The following is a 24,942-nucleotide window of genomic DNA, read 5'->3' on the forward strand; positions in this document are numbered from 1 at the left end:
AGGGCAGATCATAACAAAGTTTTTGTGTTTTTTTTGTTGTTGTTGTTTTGTTTGGGCCAGTCCCAGAGCTTGAAATCAGAGCTTCTTTTGCCAAGTCCAGCACTCTCTCTTCCACATCACCAACACCCCAAAAAATTCAACTCAGGCCCTGAGTTCAAATCTCAGGAATTGCAATAAAAAAAAGAAAAAGAAAAATGAAAAGAAAGAGGATAGAGGGATGTCCAATAAGTTTTTTTTTTGTTTGTTTGCTTATTTTTGTTTGGCCAGGCCTTGGGTTTGAAATTAGGACCTGGGAAATGTGCCTGAGATTTGTTTGCCCTATGCTGGCATTCTACCATTTCAACTACATCTGAACTGGGCAACCCAGGCCTAGGTTCAAATCCCAGGAATGTAAAATGAACGGTGTGGAGGTCACAATAAAAGCTTTACATATTTCGCCCCCTTCCAAGTCCTGAAGCATTTTCTCTTTCCCAGTCTTGGGTCTTGACCTGGGAACTGCCTGAGTTTTCTTAGCCCTAGGCTGGCGCACTACCACTTGTCCCAAAGATGAACTGGGCAACGGAGGCCCTGAATTCAAGCCCTAGGACTGGCAGAAAACAATGGCCAGGAGGTCTCAACAAACTTTCTATGTTTGCTTTATGTTTTTCCCCCTTTGCCAGTCATGGGTCATAAAGTGAGGGCCTGGGGACTGTGTCTGACTTTTTTTTTTTTTTAGATTTCAGCATTATATAATTTAATTTTTATCATACATGTAAGAAAAGAATTTTAAATTAACAGCAACCATATACTACATAAAAGTAAAATTTCTCACTGAAATGTCTGAGTGCAAGTAGAAGGGAAATTCACATTTATCTGATTTTTAATATTTAAATTATTGAAAAGCTTATGCTTTATTAAACAATTAGCACTATCAAAATACACCATCAAAGTACACTATCATTTAGCTGTGGTTTCTATGCCTAATAACTTAAATGCATTCATTTTTCAAACTCCTGATGAGCTACCTAGAATATCAATATTAAGGAATTCTTTAAATTTGTCATATAACACTAACACCAAACACCCCTTTACCTCGAAGGATGTTGGAGAAGGCCCCACGAAAAAATGCACCAATTCCTTCATGTTGGTATATTTTCATAAAGCAGTCTAAGGTTCCTTTATTTTGCCACTGAGACTCACCACTCTGCATCATCATACTTCTTCTAACTGTGTCAAAGGGATAAGAGAGTATTCCAGAACATGTAGTCACAATTTGAGCAATGATAAAGGAGACAAGAAATGGGGTTTCCTTTGGTTTGGGTAACAAGCCATTAACTGTATCATAAGTTCCAAAGTAAGAGGCTCGGTACACAATAATGCCCTGAACTGAAACAGCAAATCCTTGGTATAAGCCAATAATTCCTTCTGATATTGCTGTTTTCATAATACAGTCACCTAAACCCTTGAACTGTCTCTCTTCAGGACCTTTTCCAATATCAACACCTAAACGGGTTTGGGCAAAATCCAGTGGAAATACTACACATAAGGATATTGCTCCAGCAGCTCCACCAGAAGCCAGATTTGACAAAAACCACCTCCAGAAATGTTTTTCTTTATTAACTCCCGACATGAAAAGCTGTTTGTATTTGTCCTTGAAAGCAAAATTTAGAGCTTATGTTAGAAAATACCTGATAACATTCACAAATTGCCAGGCCAATAACTGAAGAAACCATATTCGTGGGGAATCCGAACCAGGCAGTCCAGTTTCTCCAACTTTTCCGGCTTCTTCTTCCCGGACTCACTCTGCATGTTAAAGAGGCATCAGAACTGGCAGTCACAGGGGCCATGACAGAAAACAGCTGCAGCTTAGTCCTGGCGGGTGTGCCTGACTTTTTTTTTTTTTTTTGCTCAAGACTGATGCTCTACCACTTGACACACAACTGAAACAGGAAACCCAGACCTAAGTTCAAATCCCAGGAATCCAAAAGAAAAAGAAAAGGAAATAGGAAACGAAAAAGTAAAAGAATAGCAAGGAGGTCCCAACAAACATTTTAAGGTTGCTTTTTAAAAATTCATTATTTATTTATTTTGGTGCCTTGAGGTCATGGGCCTGGGAATGGTTTTTAAATTTACTTTGTCTCAGGCTGACACAGTAGCACTTGACACACAGCTGAATGAGATAACCCAGACCCTGAGTTCAAATTCCAGGACTGGCGAAAAAATAGTGAGGAGAATTCAAAAACTAAGTTTTTTGTTTGTTTGTTTGTTGTTTCCAGTCCCAAGGCTTGTTCTCTTTCCCAGTCCTATTGCTTGAAGTCCAGGCTTGGAAAAAGTGCTTGAACTTCCTTTGCCATATGCTGATGCAAGAGAACTTGACCCACAGCTGAACCTGGCAACACAGGTTCTAAGTTCAAGCCCCAGGACATGCAAAAGGAAACAATATCGGGAAAGTGTATGAGTGATTTATTGTTGTTGTTGTTATATTATTAAAAGAATAAATGGCATTTCATTCCTTAAATGAATAACAATGGTCATCCTGTTGGCAGCCAGTCCATACTTATTAACAGATTCCCTGTTTCTCAGAGAACACTATGGTGTCATAAGCCTGAGGGCAGCTGGAGGAGTGTCCCTGGGCTATGCCTGCCTTTGTGCCCTACAATAGCCAGATTGAGCCCTCGTGGTCACCCCCATGGGATTTGCCTTCCACCCCTGCCTGAGTGGGAGGGCAATTAGGGGCCACCTCCTCCCTTCCCCTTGCTCACAGCCAGGTCTCCCTGACCACTGCCTGTGGTGGTGGGTCCCTTTGGTCTCCATGTCCACTGTGGGATCCATCCATCATGGAGAAACAGAGCCATCAGGTGCTAGAGCTCTGAAGATAAGAGCTTTGTGACCACTGTAGGGAACAGAGATCTGTCATTCTCCTACTCAGGCCAGTGATGGGCCTCTGCTGTGAAGATAAGCATGGAGCATGATGTGGGCCTGTGTGCAAATTCTGGGAAGCCACTACAAGTCAGCATGCTCAAGGATGTCTGAGCTCAAATCTCAAAATATATGGCCTGGCGGATGAGATGGAGGGTGTGGAGAGGTGGAGAAAACAGAATTAAGCATTGCTCCATTTTCTCCTAATGTTTTCATTATTCCCTGCTCTGTAGACCAGACAAGAGGCTCAGAGAGGTGACGAGACAAGGCCATGGTCATACAGAAATAGTACTGGGATGCTATCAAGTCTGTTGGACTGCAGTGTCTAGCCCCTTCCTTCGGCATAAATTGGTGGTGTGGTCAGAGTCTGGAACTGGCTGTTGGTGCACAGAGCCAACTTTCAAATAACCCCTGTCCTTCCCCAATCTGAGACTGTTTAGAATTCATCATCTCTTGCTTTCTCTTCCTTTTCTACTTGAGGCTACAAGGGCCTGTGGACTCAGTCACTTTTCTGGGTTCCAATCTTCCCTTAGCATCTGTAAATTTATGAAGCCTTCATATATTCATAATGGAATTTCACCAGCTTGAACTTCTAAAGTCAAGACTCTGATGACCCCTGCCTCAGCTTGTAATTACCATGAAGGAGCGTGGGCCTAGCATTGCCCAGATCTTGCATATTTATGTGCTGGTCCTCAGGCTTGAACTTAAATCCTGGACTCTATCCCTAAGTGTTTTTACTCAAAGGTAACACTCTACCACTTGAACTACAGATTTACTGCTGGCTTATTTGTGGTTAACTTGAGATAAGAGTCTCATAGACTGTCTTGCCCTGGCTGGCTTCAAACCTCTGTCCTATATCTCTGTCCTATATCTCCTGAGTAGCTAGGATTATGGTGTGGGCCACTGGCATCCAGGAGATCTTGGAAATTTTAAGAGAAGTTAGAATTGTTGCCTGGCACTGGTGGCTCACACCTATAATCCTAGCTACTCAGGATGCTGAGAATCTGAGGATAAAAATTCAAAGCTAGCTCGGGCTGGAAAAGTCTCTAAGACTCTTATCTCTAATAAACTTCTCACAAAAAGCCATAAGTCATGATGTAGCTCAAGTGGTAGAGCATCAGCCTTGAGAACAAAGAGGCTCAATGACAGTACCCAGGTCCTAAGGCCCAGGACTGGCAAAAGAAAACTTGTAGATGATGGGTTTCTGAACTTAGGGCCTCTTGTTCTTGCTTAACTCACTTGCTGATGGCTGGTACTCTAACACTTGAGTCCTGTTTCTAGTCCAGCATTTTTGCCTCTAATTGGAGATGGGCTTCTTCTTCTTCTTTTTTTTTTTTTTTGGGGTCCAGTCGTGGGGCCTGAACTCTGGGCCTGGGCACTGTCCCTCAGCTCTTCAGCTCAAGGCTAGCACTCTAAAACTTAAGCCACAGCGCCACTTCCGACTTTTTTATTTTAGCTTATGTGGTGCTGAGGAATCGAACCCAGGGCCTCGAGCACACAAGGCAAGCGCTCTGCAACTGAGCCACCTTTCCAGCCCCTGGAGATGGCCTTCTTGTGGACTTATCTGCCTGAGCTGGATTTGAACACCAACCCTCCAGATCTCAAGCTCCTGAGATGCTAAGATACAGATATGAACCATCTGTGTTGGGTTAGGAAGTGTAAATGTTTATATTAAATACATGTTTTAAAATGGCTCATGCCTGAAATCCTAGCTACTCAAGAGGCTGAGATGTGAGGATTGTGGTTGGAAGCCAGCTTAGGGTAGGATTGTCTATGGGACTCTTATTTCCATTTAACTAACAAAAACCCCAGAAAAGTGGAGGTATGGTTCAAGTGGTAGATTGTTAACCATGAACATAAAAGCTCATGGCCCTCAGTTCAAGCCTCAAGACCAGCCCAATCAAAACTATGAAAAAGATTTACTTACATGTTACAGAACAGGATGAAAACAAAGCTACTGATTCTGGCATAATTTTAATTAGCCCAGCTGAAAACGATTCCACATAATCTATCCATTATCTGAAATTCACGACATCATGGAAAATTTCACAGTTGGAAGAAAAGAATAGGAAAATCTGTATGTATATGGTGTGATCTCCAGGATGGTTTATATAAGAAAAGCAAGGTGTAACCCAATGCACTGAAAATTGCTATTCAAACTTGAAGCTGAAGCTAGAATGCATGTTCGAAGCATAGAGCACTGTCTGCCTTTTGCTTAGGGGGTAGGGGAGAGAGAGAGAGAGAGAGAGAGAGAGAGAGAGAGAGAGAGAGAGAGAGAGAGAGAGAGAGAGAGAGAGAGAGAGAGAGAGAGAGAGAGAGAGAGAGAAAGAGAGAGAGAGAGACAGAGACAGAGACAGAGACAGAGACAGAGACAGAGACAGAGACAGAGACAGAGACACAGAGACAGAGACACAGAGACAGAGACAGAGACAGAGACAGAGAGACAGAGAGAGAGAGAGAGAGAGAGAGAGAGAGAGAGAGAGAGAGAGAGAGAGAGAGAGAGAGAGAATATTCAGTAACAAGGGACAAGAGGGTCATTGGCTAAACCAGTGTCTCCCTTTGTGAAAAGCCCAAGTGAGTTAGCATAATGGAACTTTTCCTGAATATTGAACTTAGATTCCAGCAGTACTGAGTTCTAATACTAGATCTGCTCCTAACAGCCATAATGACTTTTTCCCTTGCTGCTACCTAACACAATTGTTATACATGGATTAATTTATGTGAGACTTGGATCCATTTGCTTGCCCATCATTGAATCCTAGCACCTGCTAAACAGCCTGGTGTGTGATAGGTTGGTTTGTGGAAAAAGAACCTTCTTTGTTTGTTTTTGTGCTAGGGCCTTGCTTCTTTCACTCGGTTTTTTCTGCTCAATACTGGCTCTCTACCACTTGAGCCACAGTTCCATTTCTGATTTTGGCAGTGATTGGAGGTGAGTTCAATGAACTATTTTGCCCAGGATGGCTTTGAACCTCGATCCTCAGATCTCAGCCTCCCAAGTAGTTTAGGATTACAGGCGTGTGCACCAATGTCAGGCATGGTAAGTTATTAAATATGTGTTGAATAGATGAGTATTATTAAATATGTGTTGAATAGATGAGTAAATAAGTGTGAAAGGGGATAGCTGATTAAGTTTTCTCATCTGCAAAATGGAAATAAGAATAGAACCTACCTAGGGTTTGGTGGGAATTAGTGAGGTTATATCTGTAAATGCTTCCATCTTTCCTGTGTGTTCCTTGAACTCAGAGTCTGAGAAAGTCAAAATGGCTCAGCTCATCCTCCACCTTCTGATCCCAGTCAGGCAGATCGTAGGTCAACGTCTAGCCCATAGAGGAGTTGGAGGCCAGCCCACAAAGCATACTAGCCACAAAGCTAAATAGCCATTTTAGAACAAGGTGCCAACCAGGAATTCTTTCTGCAGACATCTGAAATATGTCTCCTAGAGCAGGCCTAAAGGGGAATTATAAATTTCCATTTATTAGGCAATAAAAAATCAGCATTATTAGGTAATTTTTGTGTGGGAGCTCAGTTGGAGTAAGGACACAGATTATGTCAGGGGTTGAACTGGGTCACCTCTCAGCTCCACTTTCCTCTGACTTTTTCTCAGAAAAAATTAGGGCTTGGTATTCTGGAAAGTTTGAGGAGAACTGAGTAGAACAACAGGATAAGGTAGGGGTGATCACAAGGGATAATGTAGTCACATTAGGCTAGAAACAGTATGGGCTTCTCAGCCCTAGAACTGTCAGGTGCTGGGAAGGGCAGTGATGGAAACCCAGAGACAAGGTAGTTTCAAGAAGGTTGTGTGAGAGGATCTGGGGCATTGCTTGTGGAAAAAGCCAACCTGTGGCACAATTCTAGATAGAGATCTGGAGAAAAAACAAACCACCACCAACAGAACATCACTTTACTGTGGCTCTGAGCCCATTGTGTCCAATGACAGTAGAAAAGACTTCTGTGCATGCATTTGACAAGGGAGAGATGAGGGGAATCTTGGATAGAACACTTGAGCTTCTGACCTCTGCTTTTAATGGGTCAGAGAGGTTGTGTTAGCTTGAAGTAGTCTCAGTTTATGATCAAAGGGCAGAAGGCTGGCACTCTACCACTTGACCCACACCTCCACTTCTGGCTTTTTACTGGTTAATTGGAGATAAAAGTCTCTAGAATTTGTCTTCCTGGGCTGGTTTCAAACTCATAATCTTCATATCTCAGCCCAAGTAGCTAGGATTAGAAGTGTGAGTCACTGGTGTCTGGCTACAAATGTGTGTGTGTGTGTGTGTGTGTGTGCACGTGCACACACACACACACACACACACACACACACACACACACACACACACACACACACACACACACACACACCCCTGGGGCTTGAGTTCAGTGTCTGGGCTAAAGGTTGGCACTCATCACTTGAGTTACACCTCCACTTCTAGCTTTTTCTTTTTGTTCTTTTTTGTGTGTGATTAGTTAGAAATATTCTCAGGGACTTTCCTGTCTAGGCTTCAAACCTCAATCTTCACATCTTAACCCCTGGGATAGCTAGGATTACAGGCTTGAGCCAATGATGCCTGGCAACAATTGATTTTTAGATATCTTACAACTTTGATGAACTCATTTGTGTTTTAGTAGTTTTTTTTTTTTTCTTTTTGCTAAAGGATTTGGCATGTACAAGATCATGTGATTGAAAATACACTTTTACTTCTTGCTTTTCAAACTGGATTGTAATAGCATCTTCTTCTGGCCTAATTGCTCAGGCTAGAATTACCTACCCAATGTTTAGAAGTGGTGTGCATAAACATCCTAATGCAGGTCCTGATTCAGGAAGTCACCCTCTCACCTGTTTGTGATTGTAGTGGGCTTTTCAGAGATAATTTTACAAGGTCCTTTTTCCCCCTAGTTTATTGAATTTCTTCATCATGGACAGGTTTGGATCTTGTCAAGTGCTTTGTCTCGGGAACTTCCAGTGAGGGTCCCCACTGCCCCCCACTGTTATAGTGTATCATGTTAACTGATTTCAGACATTAAACCTACTTTGGGTTCCCATGGTATGCCTTGGTGCCACTTTACTATGGACTTGGCATTCATGTTCAGAGATGTCCCACTGTGGTTCCTTCACTTATGATATCTTCATCTGTTTTTGGTGTCAGAGAGCTTCTATTTAGTCTATGCTGGCTTTGAATGCATGATCCCCCTGCTTTCCTTTCCCCAAACCTCCCAGAGGGCGTTTGCTTTCTTAGTGGGAATGGCCTATGAAGAAAAGGTGCACACTGCAAAGTTTACCCATCATAACTCCTTTTGAGCAGGTCGATCTGGACATTCACCATCTGCAAAAACTTGAATTCTGTGAGCAGGGATGGGAGAGTAGGTGAGAAACACCAACTGGATGAGCAAGTATCCATGACAGGGCTAGGTCGGATGTGGGCCTCACTGAGAGCTTGGATTTTCAACTAGACCTTTCATCAAGGCCGAATACCAGGGATACTGAAGAGGTGGGTGACTTGGTGAGTGGATGAGTGTTTATGCCTGGCTGTGGCTCTGGAGCTGGGAATTTGAGTCAAGCTTGTCTAGCTTTGTCTCCTGTGCTTAGACATAAACAGCTTCTGTGTATTTTTTCAATACTGGGGATTGAACTCAGGGCCTCACACTTCCTAGGTAGGCAAATTACCATTGGAGCCAAGACTCCTGCCTGTTTTTGCTTTGGTTATTTTTGAGGTTATATTTGAGGTAATTTATGTCCAGGCTGGCCTGGGTTGCAGTCCCCCTTCTACTTCCCATTGGCTTTGGAAATGACAGACACACAGCCACTGCATTTCCTCTGTAGCTGCGATAACAGAAATGTTTCACCATGGCTGGCCACTGAGGTTCAGTGAGATTGGCCTGAGCAATGGTAGGGGAGGTGGCTGTACCCCAGAAGATTTTGGGGGCTTTTGAGAAGACACGGAACAAATGGGTCTCATATGCTAGTTACGCAGTGTCCTCTTTTGTCTCTAACTTCCAAGGTAGTCAGTCCTTGGCTGCAGGTAAGTATCTGAAGGGTAGAGGTAAATCAGAGACATAAGAGAAAAGCCTCGAGACTGGAAGGCTGGCAACAGGTTCCCCTACAGTCACAGCAGTGTTCCGAAGCTGGCAAGAAGGAAACAACGTGAGAAGAGGAGCAGGTCCAACTATGAGGTCCTAGCCTCCTCGATCTCCACCAGCTGCAGTGGGTCTAAAGGGTCTGGCTGGAGAAGGGGGCACTCAGGCACCATCTATGTGTGCAAGCTTCAGAAACATTGTGCAGAGAGCCTGAGCTGCACCAGGGCCTGGCCTGGCTGAGGAAGGGTAGGGGGAGAGGACTTCAGGGACAATTCAGCAACACAACATGCGGGGAAAGTGCCTTTGTGACTCCCATCAACCTGTGGCCCAGGAACTCTACTCATGATATCGGCATGGCTGGGTAGAAACTCCTAGGATAATCTTGACATGAGAAAGGGAAGGAGGAAGAGCATAAAGTCCACATATAGGTGTATATTTTTATATAGAATTTATACAATTTATTTCTCTTCATTTGTATACTTTATCCACAGCATCCTTTTTACATGCTGAACTCTCTGAGCTCATAATATCAAAATTTTTTCTTTCAACCAAATAAGAAAAATTCAAAATTGTAAACCGTAAGGAAACAAATTAAAAAGAATGATGAAAATAAGTCACTCCTCTCATTAGGAACAGTGTCTGTACAATGGATATGATTGGAAACAGAATTTCTTTGTAGGTTAGGCATATATTTCCATGACATAGTATTCCTGCCAGTTCTGTCTCATTCTAGGCAGTCTTGTCTAAGGGTCAAGGAGAACCAGCTGCCCAGGGATGGGTCCTGATTCAGCAGCACCTCCCAGTGTCCAGGGGCAGAGGCAGCAGTGGGCTGGGAGGCCAGGTAAGTAAGAGCCCTGCCAGATAGCAGCAGAGTGGCACACAAAAGGAAGAACTCAGGTTTGTTCTATGCAGACTGAAGCAGAGACCAAATTGGATGGGCAGTGAACTGAGAGAAACTAAGAAATCTGTGTCTGTTTATAATTCTGATGGGAGGGTGGAGAGGTGTGTGACCACATTCTCCTCATCAGTCTTTCAGCTGCTGTTTCTCAATCAGAGTTTGAGCCCACGGTGTTTATTGGTGGTTTTGTGCCAATCCTGGGGCTTGAACTCAGGGTCTGGACACTGTCCCTGAGCTTTGTTACTCAAGGCTAACACTTTACCACATGAGCCATGCTCAACTTTTGGCTTTGTGTAGTTAATTGGAGATGAGTCTCATGGACTTTCTTGCCTAGGCTGGTTTTGAACTGGAATCCTCAGATCTCAGCCTCCTGAGTAGCTAGTACAGGCGTGAGCCATGGTGCTTGGGACACAGTGGGTTTTTTTACCCAAGCACTGAGATTCAACCTGACCCCTGCCTTGGGATGTTGAACCTCCTCGGTAGTGTAGAAACCTTACAAATCAAGGGCAGGCTGGGAAAGGGCCAGGTGTGGGAAAGGGGCTTCCTCTTGGCCAGTAACCTGTCTCATCACTCCTTGACATTAGGGCAGTAGGTAGTGTGCCACCATCCCATTTCTTGTTTCGCTTTGCATCCCACCCCCTCCCACTCTGTGGCCATTTCCCCACATCTAGATGTTCAGATGTTAGAACTTAACTCTAGTGTTGTGCAGGTTAGCTCCTGAGACAGAAGGCACAACACCCTTTCAGGAAGGTGCTCCAAGACTTGCAGACTCAGGCTCTGCCTATCTAGACTCCCCTCCAGATCCCTGAACCTCTTCAGAGACTAAGGGGCATACTGGAGCTTTGCTTGGGTTTAGCTGTATGAGGTGCCTCTAGCCCAGGGCCATGCTCTTAAAAAGCAGCTACTTCAGGCATCTTTATTCTCATGAGTTCCCACTGAGCTGTCCGTGGCCCACATGACAACCCTGCCTCACATGCTAACACATGGCTCTGGAAAGTGGATGATCATCAGCATAGGGTAAGGCTAAAGTCACACAGAAAAAATGAGAAACAGCATCCACTAGATCTCATATCACTATTGCTAGAAGATGACAGCCAGGTCTACCTAGGGCGATGGGTGGAGAGGACTACCCTTTAAGCAGAAATAAAGCCAGGTAGGTGTTTACTCTAAAAGTGAAATCTTTTTGGAGAGCCTGATATTGCAGGCTGATGCTGCAAAGTTCCTCCACTCTACTGCTTTCACTCATCAGCTTGTCCCTGGCATTCCCTGGAGGCCCATTCAGGGAGCTAGTGTGCTTCTTTTCTAAAAACAGGAGGTGGAAACCAACACAGGTTAAAACAACTGAAAGAAATCAGTACTGTTCCGGGAGCACAGTGTGGGTGGGCATGCAGGGTGGTGTACTGGCTGTGCCCATGCACTTGCTCCCATGAGGCATTCTCCAGGTGTCTGGGCACTCATGGAGCTAGCTGGTATGTGTCCCATTCTGAATGCAGAGTGGCTGGTGGTGGCAAGGAGGGGTTACGCTGGCTGTGGTTTGGTTTGAATTTCCTAATCTCATAAACTTAAAGACAGCACACTGTGGTTGTGATTCTCATTGCCAGAGTGTTTTCTGGCAGGTGTTGCCTTCCCCACACTATCCACTGACAGAAAGTACAGACATCTCTAGCTTAGAGGAGACAGAACCTTCCAGCAAGGCTGCTTCCAGGTCTTCTGCACTGTTGTTCCATAGGGTGACCCTGGAGGAGGCTAGTCTCTGAGCAAGTTTTCCAAATGCCTCCTTCAGGTCTTTTCTGAGTCATTCTGTGCTTTGCTTTTTCTCATATGTGACAATCCATACATGCTAAGCCTGTGCACGAATTCTTAGACACACAGTGCTTGGCATAGGATGAGAACAGGAGTGAGCTTAAATAGAGCTGGGAACTGAAGACGCAGGATTATTTTTTTCTCAGTGAGGCTGGAGGTCTAGGTTTGAACCCCTGTGGACAGATTATCAAATCCATGAACGTAACAACCACAGTGAGGTTAACTCTCGACATTCCAGAAGGGAGTGGCCTTGTTTGGGTAGTTGATGTCCCGACTGATGGCAGCAACATTCTGCAAAGCCTGTGGAAGACAACAGCCAGCATCAAGCACTATTCATTCACTCACACACCAGTGAACAAGACCCTCTGCTGAGCACTGAGTAAGCAGGGATGGAGCTCTGAAGGAAGCTACATGCAGACCCTCACCTGGAGGATCACAGAACAGAAATGAGAGATGCCAGCTATCCAAACCACAGGAAAACCTCAGAGGTGAGGTATAAATCATCAGTGCCCACAGCAGTATCATGCTGGGAAATAGGGAATCCTATCTGCTGGGGGCTATGGCAAAGCTTTTTAGGTTCAGAAGGGGAAGATTGTAGCACAAACAGGAGACAGAAGTAGTGGTAGGAAGGTAGGGACCTTGGAAGGCAGGCTGAGTGGCGGGAGTGGGAGAAAGGAGGACACCAGGTGGAGGAACGTTGAGGGATGATACAGATAGACTGAGGGAGTCAGTGGAAAGGGAGACTGGACCTGGGAACAGGAATAGAGGTCAAGCCGATGGGAAAGCCAAAAGTTGAGCATGGCTCATGTGGTAAAATGTTAGCCTTGAGTACCAAAGCTGCTATGTTGATTCCCAGTGCCAAGAATTAAGGGTTCTGATCTAAAGCCTAAGTTGCCTGATCCAGAACTCTAAGCATTTTGTCACAATTGCTGAGACCAAATTTTGCAGAAGTGAATAGTCAATTTCTCACCACCTGTTGGATTTCATACAATTTTCTGTCGATTTACAGGAAACAAGTATCAATATTTTCAGTGACTTATAAAAGTCATAGATTTTAGAATCTCTAGACATTCTTTTGAGGGTGATGATTGACAGAGATGGCAGACTCCCCTGACATGCAATAATATCACTTAAGATTGCTATATGATTGCAAAGAGAATGACTAGACAGTAGAATGTCCAATTCTAAATAAAAACACTAGTGCTAATGGCTCATAAGGATTGGAAGCAAGAGTAGCCAGAGCCTAGCTATATTTTTTCTTTAATTTTTGGAAAATGAAGTGGGGTAGAATTGTTTACAATAATTTAAAATGCTGAGTATGCACATTAAACATTATTTCTTAAAATATAAACACATTCAACACATTGCCTTATAAAAGTGTAATGTAGCTGTTTTTGTCTCATATCATCAACAAGTAAGAAATTCTTAGGTCTCTATCATATCCAAAAGATGTAACAGTTTTTATTTTTAGCATTTTATGTAAAACAACTTCTTATAAAGCCTACTAAGCATTTGTAGAAGAAAACCTGCTCTCAGCTAAATGAATTTGCAAAACAATTTTTGGAGATACATTTCTTGAAGCTAATCATAAAGGATATATTTATATTTTATAAATATAAAATTTTTATGTGAACAAAGGATCAAAATTGCATTGGTAAATGATATAATTCATGTAACTCTCGGCAAACCAAAAATAATGTAAGATTATTTTTAAGGCATTTCAAAAATCTCTGTTAACATTTAAAGAAAATAATAAATTAGCTGGGAACCACTTGTGATTAAAAATTCAAAAGTCTATAGCAATTTGGATATAATAAATCAACAAAAATATATTCAAATGTACTTATTTATGTAAAATAAAAATAATCCACATTCATATTACAAATTAAAAGAAAAACTTTAGCCAATTTCCAGTGGTTCCCATCTGTTAAATCTAAGCTACTCAGCAAGCTCAAGTCTGAGAATTGAGATCCTAAGCCAGACTGAGAAAATCACATGACAATTATGTCCAGTTAACCTGCGAAAAGCTACATGAATGTGCCAGATCCTGAATAAAAGAATCATGTTTATACAACAACAACAAAACCTCCAGATTTTTCTCTAGCAGACATGTACTTAAAATTTTTCAATATTTTGATTGTAGAAGGTGTTTAAAACAGTATTTTATTCACTTCAAATTACATAATTAAACCAGAAAATATATTATTTTCATGAGAAACTATAGGAAGGGCATAGAGTTTGTAGTATGGTTTTTCTTTTATTCCTTTTATATTTTACTTAAAAAATTGTTGTAAAGATGATGTACAGTGGGGTTACAGTTACATGTCAGATATTGAGTAACCTTCCCTTGTTTTCCCCAGTTTTTTCCCTCCCAACACTTTTCTTTCATAAGGTACATAGTTAATTTACAACATAGTGTTTAGTGAGTATCTCTGCTAAATTAGTTTACCCTTTGCCTCACCATTTCTGTGTTTCTCCTTCCCCTCACCAAATCAGATGAACTTACATACAAGACAAGATGTACAGAACCAAAAACAGTGACAAAAGGGGAAAACCCCAAAATAAAACCTGTAAAAATTAAACAAAAACCTCTTGTTTCCATTTCTTGGAGTTCATTTTGATGAGCATTATTTTATGTGATCATATGCACATAGCTATTGAGTCCTTGTGATCCTCTCCTATGAATATCCTTCATTAGGTTTGGCTTTCTTTGCTTGATGTATTTTTCCAAGTCTTTCCATTTTCCTAAAAATAGGGCAATGCCATTCTTTCAGATGGATGCATAGAATTCTTTTGTAAATATATGCCACAGTTTTTGGTCCATTCATCCACCAAAGGTCATCTGGATTAATTCCATGTTTTGGCTATGGTAATCAATGCAGGAACGAACATGGTTGTGCTGGTAGCTTTAATGTGGCATAATTTGTGGTCATTTGGATAAATGCCCAGGAGTGGGATTGCTGAGTCATAGGGGGAAAATGTTTAGTCTTTTGAGGAATCTACATACTGTGTTCCAGAGTAATTGCATAACTTTGTATCTCCAGCAATAGTGTAGTCATGTTCCCTTTATGCTACATTATGGCCAGGATTGGTTTTATTAGTTTTCTTGACAATGGCCGTTCTAAGTGGGGTGAAGTATAATCTCAATGCGTTTTGATTTGCATTTATACTTATATATTGATTGTACAATATATGTCAGAGATTCTAAATGCAATAGCTAAAAAAGTACTTATTTAGGTTTTCTTAAAATTTTATTAATCATAATGATTGTCTAATGAGTTAATTTGTGATATTTTCATATGCATATTTTCATGTACATACTATAATTAATCAAATTATTCCCTCCTATTACTCCTTATTATTATCCTTTCCATTTATTTTATAGTTTTTGATGGATTTCATTATACTATTTCCCTACATTTGGTCATATTTTGAACTTTAATATTATTCACCCCTTCCTTTTTCCTACCTACTGTTCTATGTCCTTTCAACTGATCCACTTTTAAATACATGTTATATTAGACATTGCATTACCCTACCAAACACTGGAGTCCACTAAATATATTAAGATAAATAGTTCATTTAGCTCTCAGTTGTGGAGATCCAAGGGCTTGACTATTGCCTGCATCAGTGCAGCATACTTCAGCATTACCTTATGGAGGAGAACCATGGCAGGAGTTTATGCAGGTGCAAACAAGTGACTACATGTGAGCCAGCAAGCAGAGAGAAAAAGAGGAAAACTTGCTGTTTTTATAACAATCTCATTAAAAAAAATCAGACTCCCATGAGGGCTCCCAAGTGTGACACTTGGAATATATCTTGTCTCTAAAGACCTAAAGTGAGTCATTCTACTAGACCACACTTTCCAGAGGTCACATAATCACTTAGCAGCAGCAGTAGGTTTGTTATGCCTTTAATTACAATGGACACTTGAAGTTCAGGTCCCATGTAAGCATCTTGCTAGCCAGAGAATTCACCTTATATTTCATCTTCATTTTTTTGAGAAAGATGTATAAGAAGGTAGCTTTCTCATTATTCACCACTAGTTGTTCTTCGATGTACGATAATATTTTACTTCTTTACAGAATCACTCTCTACAACACAGAAATAAAGTCAATTCTCTCTACTCAAATCACTTCCTACATTCAGTTATATGTAATTCTCCTCTGGAAGAAAAAATTCTAAATCGCACTCCTAATTACTTAAATGTTCCCTGAGGAGTCAATTCAGTCCAGCTCTACAGTCAGTGATCAGTCATTAATTAAACAATCTCTGTTGTAACGGATAGAGTTAGTCCCTTGATCAAATCTAATTACTCGGTTTAAAATTTCAGCAAGACTTAACAATACCATTAACTTTGTTTTCAAGCTCTTTCCTCATTTGGCTGCTGATTCTCTTTCGTATTTTTCCTTAAAATCAGTACTATTCCACTCAGTTACATTTTGGGGTCATTTTCATGTTCATTTCTGAATTTGAAGCACAATTTTTTTTTTCTATTTTGAGGTCCTGCTACTATTTTTAAAAAAATCTATATCCAAAAATTGCATTAATATCTTCTATAGAGTACTGTAGCTAAATCTCTTTTTATGAACTTAAGGCTTGTATTAGAAACCTGCCTTCCAGTAGCTTCTTTTGCATTTCTACTAGGCGCATAAATGTCGCTATCAAGCTACATTTCTCTCCAATTAGCGAATGGTGTAATTGTTTTTTTCCAACTGAACCAAAAGTTTGCAATATGTTTTACATCATTATTAGAAAATCTTGTTCACATTGGTTTCATAATGCGATCATCCTCCTACTATCTTCACTTCTGAAAACTTCAAATAAATTAATATCATTATGATTTTTGAGGTGAAATGATGCAAACTGGGTCTTAGTTGTTCTCTTTTTGCTACTTCAACATAGAATGATCAGATAAATCAGATATAAGGGACATTTCATGGCAGATTTGCAGACAAGAAAGTAAATATATGTGAATTATAAGATGAAAAAGCAAAATACAAAATACAAGTAATTTTGATGGCCATAAAAGACATTGGAGAATAACAGAGATTATATGATCGATATTCTACAAAAGTGAAGATTGCAAGACAATGAGCTAGATACTTGCTGATGTAATCACCTGTTTATTCTGTTTGGACAAAAACTAATTTCATGTAAATAGAAACAAGGGTAAATTTAGGATGTCATGTAAATCAGGAAGAGCTAAAGACAGAAATCTACAAAGAAACAGACAAATTTTAAACAGAATTAGTACAGAAAAAATAGAAAATTGAAAAGTGTACATGAGTGATAAGTATGACATGTTAAAAGTATACAAATAATATTTGTGTTTTACTCCCAGCCTGCCAAACTAATATCTTTTGATTTTCTGTAAAAGCGCTAGATTCTGTACAATAATTTAACATTATTCAATATGGATATTTTTTCTTTAAAGTCAAGAAAATTATACTGATGTGGACTTTCCTTCTCACTGATTATCTGTTTTGAAAGTTGATCTGGATACAGTCACTCAAATATTTAAAATTATTTCTGTAAATATTGACATATCAAATTTCCTTTGCTTTTATCATCTGCTTTTGATGATCTTATGCTAAAAATTCAGCAAAACATAAACAAAAAAAGCTAAGAGAAAATTTCAGTGTACTGTATATAAAATAAATAAAAAAATATATTTTGAACTGGCAAAACATTAATTTTTATTACAGAAAATACTGAAGAAGTATTGACCACATTAAACCAGGTTTTTATGTAAATGTTTGAAAAATATCAGTAAATAAAATATTCAACATCCGAACCTCCCTTTGACAGCAGTGAGTCAATTAAAATGAATACAAAATTTCCAACACATGAAAGAAATTGATGAAATTACAGGAAGCATAAATTTAGAAATAAATTAGGCTCTACGTGATTTAATGCATTATTAAAAGCAAAATTACAATATGATTTATGAACAATTTTTTTTTTTTTTTTTTTTTTTTGTCAGTTGTGGGCTTGAACTCTGGGCCTGGGCGCTGTCCCTCAGCTCTTCAGCTCATGGCGAGCACTCTACCACTTGAGCTACAGCGCCACTTCTGGTTTTCTGGTGGTTTATTGGAGATAGGAGTCTCAAGGTCTCTCCTGCCCGGGCTTGCTTTGAACCGCGATCCTCAGATCTCAGCCTCCTTATTAGCTAGGATTACAGGCGTGAGCCACCAGCGCCCGGCTGAACAATATTTTTTTTTAGTTTTTTTTTTTAATATTATTTTATTTTATTTGAGAACATACTGTACAGAGGGGCTACAATTACATGGGCAGGATAATGCATACATTTCTTACCAAGCATTGCAGTTTTTTATCTGCATTGAATCTCTTAAAATGCCTGAAATGGAACTTGATTGCTGTGGTCATTTGATAAGTAAGGCTTTTTTTCTGAAGACACCAAGAATATGTCAGGATCAAAAAAGTTCTAAAAGGGAAATTGTAACATTGTATCCATGGCTTGCATCTTATTCTGCTTTATTTTACATATCTTTTAGTACAGCATTGTAAATGACCTTACAAATTAAATAACTAGACTGTACATATGATTATATGACAAGTTATCATGCTTTACAACATTTAGAAGTAGCAATCAGTGCAGATTTCAAGACATCAACCTTAGCCTATAGATTTGCAATAGAACTTGAATTTATCAATGGTTTATTAGAAACTCAAATTTAATGAAGTTTTTGTCATAGGATGCAGATTAGTATAGTAATTACTTTAAAGAAAGAATAGGTATCATTTGTCTGTAAATGAAACCTGGATATTTCATGAGGAAAATGATGAATGAAATCTCAATATGTAAAGAAACTTCAATCTTACATAGAAATTCAGGTAAGAACTCTTATTTCTCTTGACCACATATATTATTTTAATTTTTTGGGGGGGAGGTCCAGTCGTGGGGCCTGAACTCTGGGCCTGGGCGCTGTCCCTCAGCTCTTCAGCTCAAGGCTAGCATTCTACCACTTGAGCCACAGTGCCACTTCTGGCTTTTTTCTTTTTGCTTATGTGGTGCTGAGGAATCAAACCCAGGGCCTTGGGCATGCAAGGCAAGCGCTCTACCACTGAGCCACCTTCCCAGCCCCAATTTTTTTAATTTCTGAATACGTTAGTTTTTTTTTATTGCAGATATCTAAAAATATATACTTTTTTATTGCAGATATCTAAAAAATAAAGAATTTAAAGTCATTACAAAATGGTTATCTATTATTACTTTAAATTTACAATGGAGAAAATTGACACATCACAGATGTGCATAATACTTAAGGATGCATAACTCCTAACAATACCACTTAAATGTCTATGTTTTGTCTATAATCATTTTTTGCAGGAGTTGGTATGAAGCCTAAGGCCTCAGGCTTTGCTTTCTGGGCAATATTATAAGTCTTGTACAATATATCAGAGCGATGTTGTTTTTAATTTGATTTTGATTTTGAAATTTCTGAGGACTGACCTTTCATAATCCTCCCGCCCAGACCTCCAAGTAGCTGGAATGATAGGTATTTGCAACTATTCCTACCTTAAATGTTACATATATATCCATATATGTTTATATATACATATGTAAGTATATATACATACATATATACACATAGGTATACATATATACATATGTATGTATGCATGCATATATATATTTCTTGTAAAGTTGATGTACAGAGAAGTTACAGTTATGTAAGTTAGGTACTGAATGCATTTCTTTTTGAATAATGTCATCTGTTCCCTCATTATCTCTCAGGTTTTCCCCTATCAACCCTCCAAAATAACTTCTATCAATAATTTCCAACATAGTGTCTAATGAGTACCTATGCTGAATTAGTAAATCATTTGTCCCACTGTTTCTGTGCTTCCCTTCTCATCACGAAATCAATAAACTTAGGTATAAGACAAAGGGTTCAGAAATAAATAAATAAATAAATAAAAATAACAAACAGGGAAACACAGAAGAATAAGAACAAATTGGAACATAGTACAATACAAAAAACTTGTTTCCATTTCTTGTAGTTCATTTTAATAAGCATCATTTTATATGATCATATGCATATGAGCCATTTTGATCTTCCCCAAAGAGTATCCTCTTTTGGTCTCAGTGTTTCATGTTAAATTAATCAAGACCATGTGGGGTATTTTTTTTTTGTCTTTCACTGTCCATAGAGTTTACCTGTAGATATATAGGCACATTCTAATTATTAAAATGAGGGGAAATATTCAACCTATATTTCTTTGGATCTGGTTTATTTTGGTTAATATATTTTTCCCTCATCTATCCATTTTCTTACAAATGGGGCAATGTCATTCTTCCAGATGGAAACATACAATTACATTGTGTATATAAATCACAATTTCTTGATCTTTTGTTCGCAGAAGCGCATCTGGTTTGATTCCATATCTTCCATCTTTTTATTCTAAATTGAACATTACAGTGCACATTCCAAATGCTCAATAATTTTATTCCAAAAAAAGTATGATTTGTGTGTTTACCAGTATTATGGCTGGACTCAGGACCTTGTATTCTTTGACATTTTTGCTCAAGGATTGCACTTAAGTCAGTGCCACCTCTGTGGTTAGTTGGAGATAAATCTCACAGACCTGTCTGCCAGGCTGGCTTTGAACTTGGATCCTCAGCCTCCTGAATAGCTAGTATTATAGAAGTAAGCCACCAGGGTCTGGCTCACATCAGTGTATTTAAAGATAGATTTGGGAATTCTATCACAAATAAATGGAAATTAGTGATATCAAATTAATGATATAATTTTAATTATTTTATAAATAAGCGAAGATAATATTTTCAATGCATATATGGAGATTAAACTATAATAAACTTATTGATTTAAATTAATAAACTTATTTGTTCCTTTTAGTAATGTTTTGTAATATTGGTAATTTTTTATAATATTGGCAATAATTTTCTTAACCATGATAGTTCCAAATTTATAAAATGTTTGAAAACACTCAAGCTGCTAACAGCTTCAATGTTAAAAATGAGTAATTATGGGAGTTTTTAAAATAATAGTTTAAGAAATCAAGCCTATTTTATAACATTCCTAAGAAATATATGAAAGTAATGTCTTTATTATAAGAACTATTTATAAATATCAATTTAAGTAAGCAATATAGCACTTTAGTCCACATTTCTTTATGATATTCTTCTGCAAATGATACTACAAATTAGATATTCTAACACATAAATGAGCCAGGCCTATTTTGTTGTTTTTAAAATCATTTACCTATTTATGCTTTGTTTATTTCTGACATGTTGATGTTAATCCTCATGAATTTCATTTTGAATTTCTGTGAGAGTCCTCTTTTGATTCATCTTATTTTTCATCTTTTTTGTTTTTACTTAAATTGTTTTTTGGGAATCTCAAGGGAATTAGAATTATAAATGTTCATCTAAGTGTCCAATGCTTCTTGAACTGTGTCACTGTTTTCATTGTTTTCCTTCATGGGGCTTATTACTTTACCAAGTACTCATTTCACATTATAACATATTATAAAATATGTACATATTTACTGTTGCCTGTTCCCTTTCCATCATCAATTCCCCTCTGATTACTCCACCCCTCACAATCTCATTTCAGCTTATGAAACCATCAGGAAGAATGAAATTTTGTCATTTTCAAGGAAGTGGTTGGATATGGAAAATACTGTACTGAGTGAAGTAAGTTAGGCCCAGAAAGAAAAAGCATGCTTAGTTATTTTACATATGGGTCTTAAACCCAAACTATAACCTCCTGCATATGACTACATACAGGATTTAATAGATTTACAGGACAGTATGTGCAGGAGTGGAATTTCCATGAAATAAACTTTCCAAACAACTGTTCATTTTCTAGACATGAAATGATTGTACAAATGAGTTACAATTTAATATTCCCCTTTATCAGTTCAATATATTTTTATGAGTTGTCTCTTCTCTCATGCTCCCATCCTATATACCCTTCTTCTGTAGATGCATTTAAGAGCAGATGTATGGAAAAGGGAATAAGGAATAAATAGAGTCATTATCATCAATGAACATTTGTGAAAAATGAAGTGGGAAACTGCATGACTTGTGGCAAAGGTTTCTAAATTCCATTCTAGGTTCATTCATTCCAGACTGTCCTTATACATAGTCTAGACCAGCTTCAGTCATGTTCAGATGCACTCTGAATATGCTTCCTGAATTCACTGTATAAATAACAACATTATGGAATTTACAAGTTCTTTACTTCTTTGAAGCCCTCACCCTTCCTATTGGTGAACTACACAAAACTAGCTGTCCAGAACAATATGATATTTCTTAAAGAGCATCCTTTTGTCACAATAATTCTTAGATTTATTTATTTCAATGTGCATTTGTTTATGTCTAGAATATCAGAGTGTGTGATAGACTTTGCTTTCTTTAGAATTTTGTCTTTCATCAAAGGGCATGTTTTTCATGAAAATGCTATCCAGTTGCCATGGCAATTTTCTTGTCAAAAGTTGAAGCTAAGTGGAAGCTAGGAACATCTCATTAATTTTGGGGACAAGAAAACTGAATAGCAAATTATTCAGTGGTCTGACTGTGTCATTGTATATGGTGGCGAGGATCAGTCTTTAGCAGATCATCTACCTTACAATATGGGTAAATACAACTGAGCTGTTTTTTTTTTATACACAGTACTTCACAGTATTGTTATCATAGTTACTTAATTTTTACTTCAATCATGGTATTGGTATGTAGGTTTCCTGTAGAATTATCATCTCATTAATAGCAAAAAGCATTCATACGTATTCTTTTCAGTGTGCCTTTAAATAGAGAACAAATACATATGGTAATGTCTTCAAAGAATAATGACATGACCAATAATTTTAGTTACCTAAAAATCTTAAGGTTCAGTAATTATATGCAGATGCACATCTACATATGTATCTATAACTATAAATCTCTCTATAGATAAACATATATATATGATATATGATATATAGAGCATCAGCATGAGAAATAAAGCCCAGAGTTTAAATCTTAGAACTGGCACACACACACACACACACACACACACACACACACACACACACACACACAACTAAAAAACAGAGAAACAAGTAATAATAAGTAAACATATATGGCATGGATACATGACAATAAGTAAGAATAAAATGGTCAAGTATTTGATTAAATCTTTGCAATTTGCCTTGAATATCTGGATTGAACACAAAATCATCTGCATCTCAGCTATGCAAAATTATGTCCATACATTCAGTTAAATTAAAAAAAAACATTTTGAAGGGAAAAGTACGAACACTCAAATGAGTGATTTTTCATTATGTGAGAAAAGCAATGAGATGATTAGCTGAAATTCTCAAGTAAACAAAATGCTTGATCATTGTGAAGGAATCATCTGTGCTCCTAGGCATAGGTCAAACCCTTTAAGTAAAAATTCAGAAACAAAAAATCAAAGCAATAATTAATAAATGGGATTGCATCATACTTAAAAGTTTCTATAAGGGAAAGGATATAGCTAAAATGCTAAATATTGAGATACCACCTCATTCCAATTAGAATGGCTAAAATCAAGAACTCAAGTAACAACAGATGCTGGAGGGGATGTAGATAGAAGGGAACCTTACTGCATTGTTGGTGGGAGTATAAACTTGTTCAACCACTTTGGAAAGTAGTATGGAGGTTCCTCAAAAGACTCCACCTAGAGCTCCCCTATGACCTTACAATCCCATTTTTGGGCATTTACCCAAATGTTTACAAACAAGACCACACTAAAGCTACCAGCACGATAATGTTTATTGCAGCATTAGTGACCATAGCTAAGATCTGGAACCAACCCAGATGCCCCTCAGTAGATGAATGGATCAAGAAAATGTGGTATACATACACAATGGAATTCTATGCCTCTATCAGAAAGAATGCCATTGCCCCATTTGTTAGGAAATGGAAAGACTTGGAATAAATTATATTAAGTGAAGTAAGCCAGGCCCAAAGAAACATACGTCCCATGGTTTCCCTTATTTGCAATATCTAGTGTATGTCTGAGTGAAGCAGAAAAGTTCAGATAAGGTGATGTTAGGGAAAAGAACCCTAAGATATTTATTCAAATTTTTTTCATGCGATTATTTCAAACACATTTATAATATTATTTCTTTGTTGCTTTGTATATCCTTCCCCCACAGTATAACCCTTGCTTTCACTGTATTTGATGTCGGTATAATGTGTGGAGGTGAATGGAAAAAACAAATCATTTAATTAGGGATACAGGTGGACCCATTCCAACAGGGAGATGTACAAGTCGTTATGTAGAAAATGAACTTTACAACTTTGTTGGGGGGCTTGTGAGGATTGGGTGGGGGGGACGGGGGAGGATGGGAAGGGATGGGAAGGGGAAACAAAGGAGGAGGCTACAATGCTTGATAAGAAATGTACTCATTCTCTTGCCCATGTAATTGTAACCGCTCTGTACATTATTTTCACAATAAAAAAAATTAAAAAATTCAGCCATTGTGAAAAAAAAAAGAAAGAAAGATCACAGAATAGGAGTTTTTTTTTACCAGTTATACATCAGACAAGGGCCTAATATCCAAAATATACTTAGAGTTCAAAATTTTAAATCTTTAGAAAATAAACTTTTAAAGAAAGAATAACAGCGCAATTAATAAATTAGCCCTTTTTATTCTAGTGCTAGTCCTTTGGCTTGAACTCAAGGCATGATTGCTGAATGCATTTGCTAACACCTTCCATAAAATTTCAAAGACCAGGGGCTGGGAAGGTGGCTCAGTGGGAGAGCACTTGCCTTGCATGCCTGAGGCCCTGGGTTCAATTCAACAGCACCACATAAGCAAAAAGAAAAAAGCCGGAAGTTGCACTGTGGTTCAAGTGGTAGAGCGCTAGCCTTGAGCTTGAACAGCTGAGGGACAGTGCCCACGCCCAAAATTCAGGCCCCACGACCGGACTCAAAAGAAAAAAAAATTGAAATCCAGGTACAATGGAGAGCAAATAATGATACATTTGCTATTTATTATTAATGAAATGAAAAATAGGAAATCAAGTAGAAAGTTGAGAAATTATTGCACAAATGCTTAGACTGCACTGATCCTAATCCAGTTCCAAGCATGGAGGGGGATGAAGGAGAAAGAAAGAAGAGGGAGGAAGAAGGAACAGGAGGAGGAGAGACAAAAAGAAAGGAGGAGGAGGAGACAGAGATATTGGAGAATATGTTTCTCCAATGGTGACTCTCTATTTGAAAAATTGGAAGCACAGTCAATGAAGAGATATAGCA

At 38.7% G+C, this 24,942-nt stretch overlaps 1 pseudogene; it reads right to left on the reverse strand.

Moving 5' to 3' along the window:
• Nucleotides 1-984: 984 nt before the first annotated feature.
• LOC138828952 (ADP/ATP translocase 4-like) lies at nt 985-15,338 on the reverse strand (annotated as a pseudogene).
• Between the last annotated feature and the right edge of the window lie 9,604 nt (nt 15,339-24,942).

The sequence above is a fragment of the Dipodomys merriami genome, unplaced genomic scaffold (genome assembly GCF_024711535.1).
Source record: "Dipodomys merriami isolate MVZ:Mamm:240054 unplaced genomic scaffold, mDipMer1.0.p SCAF_169, whole genome shotgun sequence".
Classification (NCBI taxonomy): Eukaryota; Metazoa; Chordata; class Mammalia; order Rodentia; family Heteromyidae; genus Dipodomys; species Dipodomys merriami.